Here is a 19,193-nt window from a genome sequence, read left to right as displayed (position 1 = left end):
CATAAGAAGGCCAGGAAGAAACCTTAAGAAAATATAATTTAATCCCATGCCTCTGTTAAGAAATCCCAGCCATAAGATTGGCACTAAAAACAGTGTTTTCTAACAGCTACTTGCAGGAGAATAAGTTCTATTTGCTTAATGCGTAGTCTGGTTGTTAGGAACATACATTTGGGATATGGTATGTCATACCCATCCACCACCTGCCAGGAGATTCCCCTTGGAAGGCTGTTTGCTGTTGCAGACTGAGTCGTTTACTTGTCAAATCTGCTCCACCATGAGTGAAAATACCTGAGTGTACTTTGGAGGAGTTTGATCCCCAAACAACCAGCAAACAGCCTGTTGGTTGTGACACTCAGCATTCATACCAGGTCAAATCCAGCTTGGACACAGTGGAAATCTGAAGGTATGCCTTGTTCCTGAAAGGTCTAGCAGGCTGGTTTGGAGAATGTTTCACAGTTCAGGTCCTTCAGGCAATAGAGGATGGGTATACCTTGATGAGAGAAACACAACATGGCAGATACCTGTGCCCTTGGAGACCCTACTAGCAGAGAGTTAAAGGGTTTGGGTAATTACAGTGAGGTCTGCATTCATGCATTCATCCCCTAAAAATGCTGGACAAGCTAGTGAAGTTCCAGGCTTACGAAACCTGGGGTATTTGATTTAAACCAATGTAGAGTTCTTATTTTTAAAATCATTATTTTAAAGCAATCTTACAAGTAAAATAGGTAAAGTAAGACCCAGGCTCTTTATTTAATGACAGAACTTCACAAACCACAAATTTAAAAGAACCATCAAAAAGTTTGAGATTTATAATAAAATGAGGAGAATTTGACACTACAGAATTTTGTGTCAACACAAGATTAAGTTTGGCTAACTGGTGATAGAGGAATACTCCAGCTCCACAGGTGGGAAATGCATAGGAGGCCTCAAATCTGAGACTTATTCTGGTCAGACTCTACATCAGTAAGACACTGCTTCAGGAGTCCTTGATTTTCCTTGTTTCACTGTGAAGTGGCTGGCCATATTATTTCGGGAAGTACAGATTCTTCTTTTCATGGGTACTCCAGAGCTTCCTAACTAGCATCTTGGCAGAGAAGGAAGATAAAGAAGGGGTGGAAGGATTCTTGCATCTTTTCTCTACAGCAGATATGTAGGGAAACTGTGAAACAAGTTCAGGCTGCTTCCTGCTTCAGGAATACTTGAAGCCACTTGTCCATAGGAGTTTCCAATTTACATTCTTTCTTGGATAATCTAGGTGCCATTGAGTATTTTGTTAATCCCCAGTGTAATCCAGACTTTATAGTTCAGTCCAGACTTTATAGTTCAGTTTTAGGCAAAAACTACAGGGTTTGAATATGAGCCTTAATAGCTGAATGATCATGGATGACTGCAAGCTTTTGGTATGACAGACCCCTAAGTGGATACTTTATGACTTTATCCTGTACTCTCTTAGACCAATATATCTATTATTCCAAAATGCATGGCCTGCTTAAAATCACAGCTAAATTATAACTGGATTTCACATACCAATTTATTAAACAAGAGTTTTAATAATTTCACAGTCATCACTGTCAGCCAGTCCTTCTGTCACAAAAAACCTAAAATGTGTCTGCTTGATCATACCTTTCACCTGGCAGAAGGGCTCATTTCCCACCTTGCCTTACCTGTGGCTGCATGCCAGAACATGCTTATGCTGCATTGGAACTCAGTGATGTATGAATTCCCACATCAGTATTTTGTTGTGTCCATGACTTTAAATCTAGGACGCAGTATAACCCAGCTGTACAAATCATTGCCTTCTGTGAATCAGCTTCTCACAGAGTAAGGGAAAAAAATCCCAGCTCCTCCACCAAACTGGCAGTATTGTTACAAGGTGATTGCTGGGACAGAAGCCACCGGTGCTGCCATGCACACAAACTTGTTCAGGCTAGTAAGTGCTGAACTTTGCCTTTGTTGAAATCATCAACAGAATCTAGATTTAAGTGAAATGAATACAGTTTGGAATAATAAAAACCAGTAGCATTTCTACTTTTCATGTAACAGTCTAAACTCTTAGTGAATAGTTTAGTCAAACTACGTCTTTCGAGCTGCTTGCTTGTTTCTCTGATGTGAAGGACAAGGAATTTAGAAGACAGCAAATTAGTTATAAGCTCTCATGGAATCACAGAATCAATTCGGTTGGATAAAACCTCTGGGATTATGTAGCCCAACCTGTGGCGGAACACCACCTTGTCAACTAGACCATGGCACTGAGTGCTACAGCCAGGCTTTCTTTAAACACCTTCATAGCTGCTTGAATATTTAAAGGTAACTCATTCCAACGTCTAATCATTCTTTTTGTGAATGAATTCCTCCTAATGCCTGAACCTCCCCTGGCGTTTTGAAACATTTAAAAGCCAGAAGGGGGAAAAAAAACCCTCTAACACCATGACTTGGAGATTAGGGACCGAAGGCTGGTACTCGATGGGTTTTGCCTGCATACCACAGCGATAACGATAGGGAACAGCCGCGCTCGGTAGCGGTCTGTGCAGATCGGTCAGGCGGTGCAGGAACGATCCCGCTGCTCAAACAGCAGCACAGGCAGAGCCGGCACGTCCCGCGGCCACCGGAACCCCGGCCCGCTCGGTGAGGGCCCGGCGGCGGCGGGCGGGGCCGGCAGCAGCCGGGACGGCAGGGCGCAGGCGCGGGCCGGAGCCGGGCCCGGCAGCGGCGCAGGCGCGGCGGTGGCCGCGGGATCCCAGCAGGCGCGAGGGCGGTGGGACGCGGTGCGGGCCCAGCATGTCGGAGAAGAAGCAGCCGGTGGACCTGGGACTCCTGGAGGAGGACGACGAGTTTGAGGAGTTCCCGGCTGAAGGTGCCGGGCGGGGGCGGCACGGGACGGGACGTCAGGGCACGCCAGGCCGCGGCCTGCAGGCGGGACCGCCGCGGCCTGGGCCGGCCGGGGCGGGCGGGACGCGGCGGGCGGGAGCGGCGGCGGGACTGGGGCGCCCTGTGCGCTGGCCCTGCCCGCGGGGCCCCGCGACTCCCCGCGACACCGCTGTGCTGCTCCGCAGGGCCCGGCTGAGACCCGCGGAAGCTTCCCCGGTGCCTCGCGGGTCCCTGCCCAGCCCCCGCCCGGGCAGGGGCGGCAGCGCCGTCAGAGCCGCGATCGAGCGCGGTCGTGGTGCCCGTGGCCGGCTCTGTGCCGGTGTCACGGCGCTGGGCACATCGTGCTGGAAGTGCTGTGTCATTGTGCGAGAGGGCTGGGAACAAGTGCGGGAGAAATGTACTGCTTTTTGGCACGGGAGATGAGAATCGGAAGGAAGAGGAGGGATGATGGCTGGAAACTGAGCGTAAGGTGGAAAAATGTGTGAAAATGAAATACTGCGCTCTGTAGTTACTCCAGGTCTCTTTACCTATTGAAGCACTGATACGTGTCTGCTGGTTTGCTTTTCGTAGGTACAGATATACTTAATAAGGAAGTTAACTTCAGTAAAACAGCTGTGTCCCTTAACAGAGATAGTCTTGGAAACATCCCTATTAGGGCATATTTGCTTTTTATGTCCTTAATTCTGGGATTGTCTCAAGTTGTGAATCATGAGAAATCATATATATCATGACGAATGTAATGTCAGGACTTTTTTTCTCTAACGTCTTTATTACAGGTGGTTTTTCTGTGGCCTTACAAGCCTTAGGTGTTCTGAACTCTTTGGTACTGCTAATATTAATATTTTTGCATGTATTTATAGAGAAAGTTCATGACACAGGATATTAGCTAAAGTAAACTTATAAGATCGTACTTTCTTTTTCATAAGTGTTTCCTAAACAGGAAAAAAGAGTTTATCTTATTTAATGTCAATTAAGTATTCACAGTAGGGGAAGTCTCTGAAGCTTCTAGACCTTGGATTGGGCAGAGCTCTGACTTGCTGTTCCAGAAGGTGAAATTAATTTTGCTTGACTCTAGCAGTAATGCTAAAGCAAAGTACTGTGCAGGCTTTCTGGGTGGACCAGAGAGACCTACTAAAAACTGACCATCATTAGGCTTCTAAATGTTCTTTCTTATAGAAAATAAGAACCTCTAAAGGGGTCCATATGAATCCTCAAGTGAGGTCATAGTTTTGCGATGTTGAGTGTTCAGGCCACTTCATCTGTTATCTCGAGTATTTAGGAAAGAACTGTGATAGCTGAGCTCAAACCCACTCCATTGTTGTTCTTTCAAATTAAAACACCACTTTCTGGCAATAGAAGGACTTTGTGTTCTATTACCCAGTTTTTATCCAAAGGAAATTAGATCATGGAAATCTATGTTGAGGGGTGAAAACATGGACTTTTGGGGTTTATTCCAACCTAAAAATTTACTTAATTTATGAAATCAAGTTATGTATCAAAACCAGATGTGCCAGATTTTTATAGGATAATTTAGACTGTAACATAAGTATACTACAGTAGATGAAAATAGGTGTAAATGAGTCACTTAAGAATCTTTTGTACAGTGCATTTCAGAATATAAAAATATAATGTGTAAAGTGATAGAGCAGGGGTTAAAAAAATCCCTAAAATCCTAAGAATTGTTTTTTGTTTCTGAAGTGCAAAATTAAACAATCAGGGTTCAGCATATAAAAATATATTTTTAAGGAGCTCAGCCATGACAAGGTTGTGGTTTTGTTGTATATTAATAATACTTAATGGCAGTGGACTCTCAAGTGATCTTAATACTTTCAATCCCAGATAATGCTCTACCTTTTTCACTTTTGTTTAGTCACAGGCATATAATGTAGCACAGAATAATAACTATTATACAATTGGAGGGTAATAGTTTCAATATCCAGATGCTGCAGAATCTTGTCCTACAGAGATGAGAATGTAATTTAGGCTTTACTTTCACCCTCCTCCCCACCCCAGCAAGGAAGATTACATGGGCCTTTCTGACTCCTCTTTACTCAGTGTGATTTAGAGCAACATTTTGCAGTCTGCCCTGCTGATCTTCTATGACTGAAGCTGCTGTTTGTTGTGCTGGATATGAGTTACTGGGAGATTTTTTTTCAAGTTTGTAGTTCGGTCTGAGCTACTTGTGTGCTTGTAGATAAAGACTTTCGTATTCATTTTAAGTTGTTTGAGCTTTGTTTTTTTCTTTCTTTGAAATCCAGATAATCAATAAAATTTGATAAAAAAATCAATGGAATATAAATTGACAAAATTTTGTTTTGATGAAAAATCAATGGCCTATAAACTGGCAAGGGCAAAGCTTATTGCACGTAGTTCTAAAGGATAAGCTCTTCCCTTTGAGCAACTAGCAATACAACTAAATCCAAATAATGCATTTTATTTACAGTGTTTTTTCTTCACCTTTTCTTCCCAGTTCTTTTCTTTTGCTCTCACAGCACAATTTCTATGCTACTTCGTCTTTTCCCATGATATAATTTGAGTAGGGAAATTTAATTGTAATGCCTTCCACACGTGTGTCTTTAATCAGTGACAAATGCATTTTCCTGTCCTGGTGAATCTCAAATATTAATTTTGTTGCCTGTCAGTGTTAGAAAAAGGAGGAGAAAATGCAAAGACCAGGCTTCATTCTTAGTAAGTTAGCTGTTCACAATGAATTAGTTTTTAATGTTTTACCCCACTAAATTTCTCACCTGCTTTCCCCATAACTCCATTAGTGTTTTATGTTACTTTAGGCCTTAGTCTGCAAAGCTTTCTGTGCATTTAGCAAGCAGATGGCTTGCTAAAATGGAAGAGGAAGAACAGTGTTATATCTTTAAATACACTAATAGACTTTGAGAAATAAAAAGTTCCAAGTGTCAAAATTAGGGGGCTTTTTTTTTTTTAACATTTAAAAAATTGTCAGTAGGAATAAACTAAGAAACTGAAAAAAAAATCAAGTAAGCCAACTTCTGTTTTCATAGTGATTCTGAGCCTTTCATTTTCATTATTTTTCTAAACTATTTTGTTTTATTTTATTTTTTTAATAATGAATCATGAAGTGTGTGATCAGTAATTTGTCAAGGGTGATGTGCCAGATTACTTTATTATAGGAAAAATATAAATAAGGTTAGTAAATGTGTTATGTAGACATAAAGTGTTTCCCTACAAAGGCAAGACAGCTTCTGCTGTCTTGGGAACCCAGAAATAGCTGATTAGAGGTATCAAGTGATGTTTGCAGATGCTTGTCTCAATTTGCCTTTGCTTCTGCATCACAGATATTTTTTGTCATTTGTCCATTGACTGTCTGCATGTGGTTTGAGGGAACAGAGAACATGTCTGTTTTGGCAAAAGCATCTGATACATATTTACTTTTTTAATCTGAAAAAGGTGTTTAAATACAAATCTGGAAGGATGATGCTACGGATTATCCATAAGTATGCAAAATATCTCTTAGGAAGTTTTAATCTCACAAGCCATGATGTGTGTGTAATGATGTTTTTCAACAAGTTTCATTTTTGTTGTAATTACGGAAGCTCTGAGATGTGTTTTAGATCTTTTTGTCTCATAAACACTTGAATGTGATCCAGACTTTTCTGGTAAATTTACCAGAAGTCTGTCTTTCCCTGTGGCTGAGCTAATTGGTCAGCAAGATGTGGTACCAAAGCAGCACAGCATACAGCACAGCATTTAGATCTGGTTTTCTGTCTTTAGATTGGACTGGTTTAGATGAAGATGAAGATGCACATGTCTGGGAAGACAATTGGGATGATGACAATGTAGAAGATGATTTCTCCAATCAGTTAAGGTAATTTTATTTAAACTTACTGTTCTAGAAGACAGGTAAAATACTTAAAATGGAGTTGATTAGTAAATGGCTTAAAGTTTGAAATCTGCTTACTTTAAAAAAATAAACATCTGAAACAGAAGTAAATGAAAGCTTTACTTTTTGCTTTTCTCTTTAAAGCCTTTTAGACCTAGGGATTACAAGACTCTGAAGTACTGATCAGCATTTTATCTTTTAATAATTATGCTGAAATATGCCTTAGGACATTGTGGTGACAGAATTTTGCTCTGTTACACAAACAACGCAAAGATCAAAGAAAGCTGAGATACAGTTGACACTTTGTCAATTTAACATGAGTGGATCCTCTTCTAATGACTTTTCTACGTGTGTGTGAAAGTCTGGAATTGTACTGCCAAGATTAATGGCAAGGCATCCAAGATTATCCCTTTGTGCTATGTGGTGTGCAAAGTATTTTACAGTTTTATGTCTGTGCTTTAAAACAGCACTGCTGTTTGTCCAAATGGGCAAATTTTCTGGAGATTAGTCATCTGTATGGAAGTTAAAGTTCTTTCCTGTGTGATCAACATACTGTTTATGAGCAACAACAGCAAAGTAGTTGTTAATTACATGCTTTAAAAAAAGTGATAGCAATTTGTGTACCTCTAAACCAGTTGCTTAATCCTCTTTGTCACTTGCAGTTTCAGTAATCCTTTACTGACGCATAATTGTAACTTAAATTGTTTCAAGCATTCAGAACAAAGCCAGATTTTATAATTAATCCCTCAGTATGTTGCATGAAGAGCAAAATGTCTGTAATATGCCTGCTTAAACAGTTCCTGGGTTGATCTCCCTTGTACTCCAGGGAAAGAAATTAGTTTTGTATCTTCTGCATAAAAAATCGTTGGTATAGTTATTTCATGGTTATTTCATGGTTGAAAGGCAGTTAAATGGTAGTATTGGAAATCATGTAGTGAAACAGACTTTCAAGAAGTACTGTAATTCTTGATAGACATAGTTGGTCTATATCAAACTTTCTGTAACTGGCCTCAGTTGCAGACTGCAGTATTGCTGACCATATAGTGGTTTGCAGTGTTGCTTGGTTGTAGCATGTTTCTTATATCTCTAGAAAGCAAATGCTGCAGTCCTCCACTTTGAAAGTCCTACTACTAAATGTGCAGACTAACCCAAAGTATTTTTAGAGATCTGTACTTCTGCATCTAGATAGACATATATTAAGACTAGGGGATAAAACAGGATGCAATCTGGCTGTTGTCTTCAGAGGCAGGTGAGAAACAAAGTGATGGCAGGGCAGGATTGATAACAATTGTAGTTCCTGACTTGCTGTCCTGGCCACAACTGGTGACAACAGAGCAGTTGTTTCCCTCAGAATTGTTCACTACAAGGTGTATTGCACCAAGACATAAATAAAAATTTCAGACTGCACTATTCTAAAAGCAGGGGAAAAAAAAAGCTTACAATTGTTTTGGAAGTACATGCATTTAAGTCAAATACAATAGTGAACTTGCTTGAGTTAAGGAAATCTTGAGAATATTGCATAAGATTCTTGAGAATATAATGTATAAGATAATATTCTGGTTATTCTAATCAGTTTGGAGATGTTGTAGGTGCATAGATGCTGCTTTGTGCCATATGGTGGGTCAGAGGGCAGTAACTGTGATTAAAACGTATTTGAATTTTTTACTGAGAAGTCACTTATAGTGATCTAAGATAAAAAACTGGAGTTCAAGAACTAGAGCAAGTAAGGTTATGGTTGTTGGTATTACTCAAAAAGCAGTATGATATTGTTGTTTAAAATGATTGTATATTGTTTAGTATATTTAAAAAAAAAAATCAAACATCTAACACTATTGTATATGTTTCAATACATCTGTCTCTTCTATACAGAGCTGAATTAGAAAAACATGGATACAAGATGGAAACATCATAGTTTTTGCAGAAAATGGAGTGGTTTAACACTGAACTGTGGATAGACTTTATTGAGAAAAGAAGAAAAGATGGAAAGTGAGAAGACACACTTAGTTCATTATCTGCTTGGATTTATTATTGTTTTGTATAAAAAATAAAGTTTTTAATCTTAGCCTAGTCATACATTCAGCCTCTACTCACCTGGTACCTTGTATTTTGGTTCTGAAATGACTTGTGTGGTGGAATTCATGGACCTGCCTGGAATGCCTCTAATGGTCTGTCAGTGGCTGATGCTCTTGCACCTGTCCTGGGGAGCTAAACAGGTGTAACCAGAATGAAGACTAATGAATGTTGCTGTCACAGGAAATAAAATACTTGTGTGTTCCAATTAAAATGCAGCAGAGATAGAAAGCAGTTTTAGGGAGTGATACAGCTTGTTTTGCCTCTGCATTTTATTTTATAATGACTTGGGATTTTTTTCATAGTCATTTCATGTGAGTGCTGGCTTAATAAAACAGACTTCAAAGTGTCTTGCAACAGCAGAAATCCAGACTCCCAATCTGGTCCTGTCATTTCTCAGGACTGATAAAGAGGAGACTTCTGTGGAGGTGAAAGTTCTGTTCTTGCACGTATTTAAGCCTAGGAATCTCTGCTGAAATTGCTTCCAATTTGCCAGTTACAACAGTTCATCTGTATCACACAAACATACCTGCTGAGAACGGAAATCAAACTTCCAACTCATTTCTTGGAGGCCAGCAAAGATTTGCCAGAAAGATATCACAGTAGTGACTGGATTCAATTACTCTCTGAACTAGAAAACAGAAAGTGGAAATTACCACCTCTATTACCACTTCCATGAACGCTCCCCAAAGGAGCTGTTAAAGCTGGTGTATGCAAAGACAGAGGGAGATGGCAGGCATGGCTCCAAATTAAGTTAGGTTTTTTTAATAAAGGCAACTATAGTTACATAGTCATGGAATTTGAGTGAGCTACTTGCTTTTTAGCTGTTCATGTAGAGAAACAGAGACTTAATTGTTATTTAAATTTAGTTTTCAGAATAAAGGTATAGTTTATGAACATGCAGTTATTTAACCTTGTTAACCAAATAACTGAGTATCTTATATTATGACATTGATTAATGCAAAATGTGAGGAAGTTTCCCCTCCCCCAAATTATTAGGTGGTGCTATTTTAATGGTGGTGGCAAGATTCACTGTGACCCTTACTGCTTTCTGAAGATAGCTATGTAAAGACTCAGAATTTCATTGCCATCTGCATGGTTCTGCAAAACTAAATGTTTTGGGTGGTATTGGATATGGTCAGTTTACCCAGCTCTTTGCTGCTTGGGGAAAGAAAGAGAAGGCTTTTCAAGTTGGCTTGCCCTAGTCATTTAAATTGTTCACATTGAGATGTGTGGCTCATGCAGCCCAGTTTAATAGAATACAAGTCCTGGAGTTCATATTTTGAAACATAACAAATGTAAAGTCTGTGTATTGAGTGGCAAATAACAATACAAACATTGTCAGGTTAGCATTGGGAGTTAAGGAAAAAAAGTATGTTGAATACAGTTCTGGGATTGCTGGTGTTATTAAAACAGCAGTACTGGGAAGTTGAGTAACACAACTGACCAAAAGAAGATGACAAAGTAATTGTGGAGATGTCTGGTGCAATCTGGATAGAGACAGCTGCTCTCCATTACAGGACTCTGGAAACCTGACTAAAGCAGCCTTGTCCCATTGATTGCAAACAGCAGGAGGAAGCCATGGAGATGGGAAAGCATCTTTGTCTCAAGAACGCTTTGTTTTTGCTAAGCCTTAGTTGTATTAGTATCTTTCCCTGTTTTTTCACAAAAGCAGAATTGGAAGGGAAGCTTCAGCTGAGGTAGTGGCTCCACACTCTTGCAGTATTAACCTTCAGCTACTGGGTTGTGATATGAAACCCCCAGCTGCAAAAAAAGGAGAGCAATCTGCTTTGAAGGTCAGTTTGATGATGTGGTCTTAAATGGTATCTGCTTAAGAGAATGTATTGCAAAGGAGCAAGTAAGTCAGGCAAAGTGCTTCAAGAATGTAGCTTACTGCAAAATCAAACACCTCACGGGGGCTGATTTTCTATATAATTACCACTGTGGTTTTTCACCACTAAATTTTCCCCCTCTCAAGTTTACTGTGTGGTCACATGGTTCTTTTTATGCATTCTAGTTTAAATATGACTTGGGAACCTTTCTACTTCTGATTTCTTTCTGGAAATTTTAAAACTTGGCTGCTTTTGAGACAAGCTAGAGCCTTTTTGCCCCTGTTGATTCACTTTTGACAGCTTTGGTGTTCAAGAAGGAAGTTGAAGTGGTTGGCCAGGATGTTATAGTATAATGTACCCTAATGTGCCTGCTATTCAGCTTTAAAAGGAGCTAATATTCCTGTGTGCCTTTTTTGGCATTGCTGGGAGAGGTTTCCTTTGGAAGACATTCCTGGAAGTGTAATGACCCCTGTTAGATGATGGAATGCATGAAGTATGGGAGACAGGAGTACTTTGGGGTTGTGAGGGAGGACCCACTGAGAGAAGACAAAAGATTTCTGAAGGAAGATCTGCAGCCTGTCAAGGGTGGGAATGTGTTGAAGAGAGGGAGGTTTGGCAAAGTCCTGAGCGGAGGAGAGACTGGGCTTTCTAGTCAAGAAATTAGGACAGCACGTGGAGGTGTGTGTGTGGTGATGGCTGGGTGTGGGCTGCTGGGTAGTCCCTGTTCCCTTGTAGGAAGCAGATTTAGGTTGGTGTTTTCCTGTGTTTGGGGACCTGTCCTCCTCATTAGCCCATGCCTCAGCCAAGCCGTGCAACTCTTGGCCAGTATCCTTACTCTGAGCCATGCCAGGGTATGTAGCACACGTCTACAGCTCTCTGCATGAGGAAGGAGGGGGTGTTTTGCAGCGTGGGGAGGGTTGACTCGCTGTGACCTAGATGCCGAGGATGTCTCCAAGCTAACTTGGAGGAAAGCTCTGGAACATTCCTGATTGCCAATGTCTGTCACTCATGCTCTCCCTTGATCCTTGAGAAGCCATGCAGACCTGAGAAGAAATGCAAAGTCACAGATAAGCATATAGAAAAGTGAGCAGTCCAAAGGCTGTTTGGAAGGCCTTAAATTCAGCTCTTTTGTTTCAGAATGGCCTTTGCTGTTTCCCCCGCAGGCACCTGCCTCTCCCAGCTAGCTTGTGCAACATCACCAACAGCTTGCCCCAGGTATTTTGTGCTGCTGGCTCACGGTGTGTCCTGTTCCCCTCCTGCTGCACCGAGTCCACGTGGTGCTGTATAGAACGAGAAAATGTGGGTCTCCGTAACCAAGCAGTGTGGCTGTTTCACAACTGTTTCACAAATACATTTTCCACTGTCCCTGGGAGAGGGAGAAGTGTTTTCCCCTCTTTGAAGTGTACGATTATTTTAAGTGTGAGACCCCAGGACCTCATCTTTCGCTGGGTTTGGTAGTATGTAAAATGCTCTGCACGTTCAAATGTTTCTTTAGCTTCAGTTACTGCTGTGCATATTCAGCGTTTCTGCCAATCAGGATTTATGGGGTACCAAGTCAGCCACCCAGAAAAGGAGGCACATGCATTACAACCTTTGCAGCTTTTGTAAGGAATGAGGCAAGGACTCCACAAATGGCTACCTTTCCCTGCTAGCTTTTCCTTGAACCTTATTTTTTTTTTCTCATCCTTTTTTCTCTTGAACATTAACAAGGACTAATAAGTCCCCCGAGGGAGGGGGTACATATAAGAAAATACGCGATCATAAAATTAAAGACTATGAAAGTACATGTGGATGGGAAAGGGAATTTATATTGCACAGAGTCTCAGTTCCAGCATTTCCTATCTTCTAACTGTCTCACTTTACAGCACAAATAATAATCTTCTAATGCAGGTATGATTTTTTTTTTGTTTGCATAATGATACAGCTAAATTTGATTTAATTTCAAGGCATGCAGGGAAATAAGATTGATGCCCAGAAAGTTTTTGTGGTGGAATTTTACTAAAGAATAAATGTTACATAACATTTCAAACACAGTGAGATCCTTCAAGATGAAGTGTGTGATATAAATGTAAAATATTTGCAAACTATAATTTAGCAACCGTTTTAAAATCACAGTCAGTTCCAACCTCTTACATGTAGCGGGTGAGATCCTTTGTCAACTGCAAGATAAGGGCAGTGAATGTGAGATTCATTAAGTAATTATATAGGAACATTAATTTCAAATTAATTTCAACAGTTGTTTTAGACATTAGCAACCAAATTAGGGGACCAAAGGCAAACAGTAATGCAGCTTAATACTTTTAATAAATGAAGGCATTTGAAGTGATTTACATAAATCGGATGATAAGTTCTCATTTAATGGGCTTCCAAATGCCCCCGCCTCCCCTTCCCGTTCACCTTCCAGCGTTTCCAGGCTGTGTGCGCTCTACATTTACCCAGCTCTCCTGTTACATCGTTGTTACATTATTACTCAAATCCTTCCTACACCGGCTTTATAAATAGCGGTCAGACTTTCTGGAATTTGTTACGGTGAGCTGGAACCCTTTAAGGCTTCTGAACCTACAGCGCTGGGAGGCACGGGAAGGGAATGGAGCCACTGTTGACAAGGCTTCTAGGAAAATAAATGGTGGAGAACAAAAAAAGCAGATTAGGGTATTGGGGGATGCTTGCCTACAGGCAGGGCAGGGAGATGAAAACCAGCCCATCAGCAAGTGAATGGGTCACACGTAATGGATAATGACCAGCCCTTTTCATCTTTCCTGCAGTGAGCTCAAGGCTCTTAATGAAAAGGAGCAGGCGCTGGTCTGGATTTACCCTGCACCTGATGGAGGCACGGCAGCTCGGTGACTCACAGGGAGGCGAAACCAGCCCTGCCAATGCTCCAGCCACCTCACCTGCCTTGCGTCCCTCCTGCCACGAGGAAAAGAAAAGCCCTTCCTTCACGGGGGAGCTGGTAGTCTGTGAGATGTAAAAGGCAAGACAGGGCAGCTGGGGAGCGTGGGTGATGGGCTGTGCTTCCCTTCCTCGTGGTATCGGTTTGCAGTGTCCAGCTAGGATGTGGTGGAACCGTACAATGCAAGCCTCTAACAAAGATTCCTCTAACAGCCTTATGTTTTTCAAGACTTGGGTAACAAACTGATGTTATCAGCCATTTCTCCCTCAGGAAAAGCAGTGGGGTGGCTGGGTGGTGACAGCATATCCAGAAAACAAAGGTGCAATGATTTTGTTTGTGCTCAGCTAGGCGCTGCTTTCTTATGCCACAGATATCCAGCTCAGGCCAGAAACGCACAAAGAAGCATAAGCTCTGGAAGAAGAATTTGATCAATTTTATTTTGAAATATTTAAGATGTTAGTTTTCTCCTCTCTTCCCAAGCTGGCTGTTGTGCCCTCTCTGCAGGTGAGTGTGAGCTGGCAGAGTGGAGACCCAAACGTGTTTTCTTTTTGGCTGTAGTTAGCCATGGATGAGGATCCCAGAAGGACATGAGGGCCAAGAGAGAACCATGGCAGCAAGATTAAAAAAACACCTGTTTTCTCTCTGGAGGTTAAAATGGGAGAGGGTAAAAATCCTTCCTAAGCAGAAAGCGTCTGGGAGGGTATGTGAGCACATCACAGGTTGAATCACTGTAAAGGGCAATTCACTCCAAATTATACCTGTGAAATGGCAAGACCTCTAATGTAACAAGTCACGTAGATGGATCCATTTCAAGACTATTGCTTCAGTGGCTTTTTAGAGTATATTATTTTTCTCTTTTTTTTTCCCCCTGGGGCATATTAAAATTGCAGAGGGTGCTGTGCAAAACGGACTTTATCCAACAGGTATCACCTTAGTTCTCTGGGTCTCCTGCTGCAGGGCCCAGCTCCTGGGCACTCAGTGCTGCAACCAGATGTGGCTTTTCAGAGCCAGGTTCCAGCTGCAGCTGATCCCTGCTACCTCAGACAAGAAATGGGCTATGCAGAGGTGGCACCAAATGGGTACTACTGTGTGTTGCCCAATGGGAGCCTGAGCTTCAGCCTAGGAATGTGATCTTCTCTCAGCCTTAATTTCTTAAATTAAGAAATTTAAGGGATTTCACTAAAACATGTGCTGGATTCTGTTCCTTGCTCTGCTACTCTATGATCAATATCCATTAGAAGAGAGAGCACAGGAGCGTTTCATTGCCTGTGAGCATGACGAAGATTACCATGGTGCTGTACATCCCTCCCAGGATGGCATTTCTAGGCTGAGGCTTGCCTTGTTAGAGCCTGTCTGCCCCCTTTGTAGGTGCTTGCTGTCTGTACCACAAAGAGGGTCTGGCATGGGGTGAGCCAGCCTTAGAGGAATTATAGCAGTTAAAAAAGAAATTAAGAGTAATAAAACCAATGAGTAGAGATTTGATTGGAACTTGATGGAGCTGCAGAAACTGCATGACTCATCTTAAAAAGAATATATATATATATATAAAACATTTATAAATAGGCTTCTTTATTTCTGCAGTTCCTGTGGAATAGTTAGCAATTGATGTTCTTTATAAAAATAACTTTGATGTTATACAGATATCTAGGGCTTGCAGGTTGTGTTGTTTATTGAGAAAACACACCCTTTAGCAGTAGCCTTCTGTAAGAACAGGCATACACGGTGCTTTTACAAACACAGCATCAGGCATGGCCTTCCTGCCCTGAAACTGTCAGTGAGACTAAACAACACACAGGGTACTCTGCAGGAGAGAATGGAGAGAGTTGTGATGGCTACTGGTAAAAGGACACAAGTAGTGGATGTTTGGGGTCAGGCAGAAGGAAGTAAAGAGAATTCTCCTGAGTGAAGAGGTTAGGGACACTGGTTCTGCTTTAGTGGATAAAATGGACTGGATCCAGATTACATCTGAATTGAAAAGGCTGATGTGAAATGAGTTCTCTTCCTAATCTGAAGAGCAGCATACCTGAAAGGCATAGGGAACTTAGTCAGTTTGTTTCGTCTCGGAGACAGTTGAATGGCAATTTAATCGCAGTTCTCAAGCTCCTGTATGAAGAAAATTGTCCCATAAGGAGATGGGTTTTTTAACCTCACTATAAAGGTAGAGGAAGACTGAGAAACTGGAAGCTCAAGTTAGACAAATCTATGTTGTATATTTTTGCAGCAGATTCTGAACTGAATCACTCTCAGATTTAGTGGTCTGCCCACCATGGAACTGGTAATCAAGATTCTTCTTGATGTTTTGTAATGGCTGAGAGAGATGGTAGAGATGCAGTCCAGGAATGGCAGGATGGAAATACGGATATGTTAAAGGGGAAAAGGGCAGATGAGAGTTTCAGTCTCTCCTCACCTTAGCTTTCCTCTTTTCCTACTGCTCAGCACTGCAGGGAGTTTTGCTGTGCATTGATGGTGCATGACATGAGTTCATGTTGTGCCGTCTCTAACATCTTCCATGACAGAAGGCACTAAATCAGGCAGTTTGTCTTCCAGGTCTTTGTCTCTTCCTGGTTTTGCTTCCTTGATGTCCCAGGGTGTTTATCAATTTCAAATTGATGTGGGATCAGAACCTGGAGCCTGTGAACATGGGGCAAAAATGATCTTGCAGCCATGGACCCAAGGAATCACCACAGGGTCATTTGTGGTGTACATGGAGCTGTTCCCCAGGCTCCACTGGACTATTGGGTCCTTCTGTGTGTGGGGTTTGGGTTTCCTTTCCCTCCTCCTTCAGAAGGCTGCAGAGATAGAGATCTAGATGCAAGATTTTAACTAGATTCAAATTCCTTACAAGGTTTCAAAATACTGATCGAGGTGTACAAATTCTTAAATATTCAATGTTTCCAAGGAGTTGGAGTACAGTGGTTGCAGTCCATTCTGATAGTCCATCCATCCTGGAGGAACCATATTGTGGGCTTCAACTGAATTTGGAACATAAAAGTGATTTTTTCCCTTAGGAAGTCATATTAGCAAGAGCACTCAGAGAGCTTCCTCCTCAGTTTTGCTGAAGCCAGATCCAGTAGGTGGAGGAATCTCATGTTGGCCTCACCTTTGCCATTTCCACAAAGATTTTAAAAGCAAGAGAAGGAGTCAAGGAAGAACCATGTAGCTAACTCCAGAGAGATTCCCCACAGTAAGACTATTGTGCATATTGCCAACGTAGCACAAAGCTGTCACAGAGCAAAACCATCTTAATATAGTGATGGTGCCACATCTGAAGAGTTTCTGAGAGACTAGTGACTCTGTGCCCAGAGGTGTCAGCTGCAAGGAGAATTTGGCTGGGAGGAGTATCCCTACAGCCACAGCTGCCCCTCAGAAACATGCCACTAGTGCTACTGGCAGGTAGACACAGGTGTCCTGTTTTGAGTGCAAAAATGGTTGTGGAGAAGCGTTTTCACCTTCATGTGTGGATATCTCCATGGTGCAAGCTGGTGACTTTTATAGCTATGATGAGTGACAAGCAGCAGTAATCGTTTGAGGCACTTCAGCATCAGCTCTGTAGTGAGTACCATTAATCCTCACCACTGATTGCTCTTACTGAAGCTTCAAGTGATTGGAGGAACTGCCCAATGTTCATGAAAAAAGTTGAACCTCTTTAATCTACCTCTCGAAAATCTTGAAAACAAATATATTGATTTGTTTGGGAGGGGATGGGCTAAGTCAAATATTGTTTTAGTGAGTTTGAAAAAAGAAAATGTAATTGTAGAGACAGCAAGAGAGATGTGAAAATGCAAAAGAGGTAAACCCCTGATCAGCCACTGAACTGAAGAGGATAAGAAAGATTGAATCCAGGCTGTGACCATCTTGGAGGCAAAGGATCCAGTGTTCCCAGGGAGCTGCATGTTGCATCAGGAAGAACACTTGTACCTGCTCTCCATGCCTGAGTACTGTGTTTCAGCAGGGCCTGGTATGCAGAGCGGCACCAGGGCCTGGGTTGTGCCTCTCTGTCAACATACCTGTTTTAGAAAGTGATGGCAAGCTCCCAGTTGGATGTCCTTTGTGGAGAAACCTTCCCATGGGTAGATACTCCTCCTTCAGGAGGCTGTTCTGGTTTTGCTTGCTTCGAAATGTTGGAAATAGTTGCTGATTTTCCAAGGACACCATGTTGTGCAAGCTGTTGCATGTCCCCACCTGGGCACACCCTGTGGTGTTAGCCACAGTGTCTCTGTACAGAAATGATTAGTTTTCAGAAAGCCTTTAGCTCCTGAAGCCAAGAGTGTCTGCAGGAATGTATCTTCTTGAGTTACGTTCAGATCTGAGATCAGGAAAATCACAGAAGAGAGCAGGAGGCTACAGGGATACCGACAACTCCTTGTCCAATGGCAGGGAGTAGCTGGGTGGGTGGAGGTGCCCTTCCACACCCCTACCTACACCCACCAGTAGAGGCTCTGTGCTCTGGGTGTTGGAGTGGCAGCCAGAGCCACCAGTGATTTGCCAGGCAGGGTCTTTGTCACTTTTCATGCAAAGTTTCATGAGTTCCTGGGTTGATGTTGAGGAAATGGTAGTAAATTGAAAATTCTCCTCCCCGCCCCCTTTTTGTTGTTTTTTTTTTAAAATCTCATACCACCTATTCACCTATTTCTGTTATTTCAAGGAATTCATAGTGTAGCACCCTGTTGGTCATTTTTATGTGGTAAAGTTTGCTGAATTTATGGTTCTCACTATTTTTCAATCACTTAAGTATCTGAAATTTGTACCGTCTCATAAAAGATTCCTCATTTTCTGCTTTCTTCTGACAAAACAGTCTTGCTCAGGTTGCCATAACTGTCTTTTAATAGGCTTTCCAACCACAGGAGGGCTTTGATCTCAGTCCAACCCAGATGCATCCATATATTGTTACACCTCCCATGGACCCTACGTCTTCCAGTCTGCCATCTGCCCTTCCACTTCCATCAGGGAATGTGGTACATGTAATTGCCCACAGATTTTTCATTTCTAGTATGCAGATTAAAACCTATCCCCTGCTCAGAGGCGCACAGAGCTCCAGGGCACCAAGGAGTAGAGGTGAATTGAAAGCTCCCCTCACCACCTCCGAGCTGGCGGAGGCCTTGGGGTGGGGAGAAGAACAGACATTGGCTTCTCAGTAGGGTTAGCACTATGACAACACAGTACACCACTTTCAGTATTCAGCTTTACTACTACCACTGTCACTCTCACGATTTGCAAATAAGGAAATTACATGCTATTAATGATCAGAAGAAAATCCTATAAGAATTTACAATTAAAGTGGTCTTTTATGTTATTGGAGGCCAATGTTTCCTTGCATATAGTCACCCATTACTTCAAGAGCTTTGAAGTTGCATTTCTGTTTCAACTGACAAAAAACTGACCAAAGGCAATAATATAGTCACAGGACTATGTTTATTTTCACTGGGAATGCATTAGCATTTCAAGGAAATAAAATCTACCCCAAAATTACTGGATGATCACCAGAGCATTTCTCAAAAAGATTGTGAAGTCACAAGGTGGAAATTCATGCTCCCAGTAATGAGATGGAAGCTGAGGAACAGCGAAGAGAATGTCCATAGAACAGGAGGTGTGCAGAGCTGCATTACTATGAGGGCCATCAAATCATGCATATGGGGAGCTGGCACTGCTGATTTTGCTAGAAATTCAGCAATTT

At 41.8% G+C, this 19,193-nt stretch overlaps 1 long non-coding RNA gene across 2 annotated transcripts; it reads left to right on the top strand.

Moving 5' to 3' along the window:
- Positions 1 to 3,020: 3,020 nt before the first annotated feature.
- On the top strand, positions 3,021 to 8,616 carry LOC117243860. 2 transcript variants are annotated; one of them, XR_004495781.1, is made up of 3 exons: positions 3,021 to 3,332; positions 6,616 to 6,709; positions 8,594 to 8,616. It is a non-coding gene; the product is annotated as an uncharacterized LOC117243860 (long non-coding RNA). The 2 variants fall into 2 exon arrangements; XR_004495780.1 differs by having other exon boundaries at positions 3,022 to 3,337.
- Positions 8,617 to 19,193: the final 10,577 nt, after the last annotated feature.

This window comes from Parus major, chromosome 2 (assembly GCF_001522545.3).
Source record: "Parus major isolate Abel chromosome 2, Parus_major1.1, whole genome shotgun sequence".
Classification (NCBI taxonomy): domain Eukaryota; kingdom Metazoa; phylum Chordata; class Aves; order Passeriformes; family Paridae; genus Parus; species Parus major.
The sequence above is the reverse complement of the archived record's forward strand: the minus strand, read 5'-3'. Positions and strand labels throughout refer to the sequence as shown.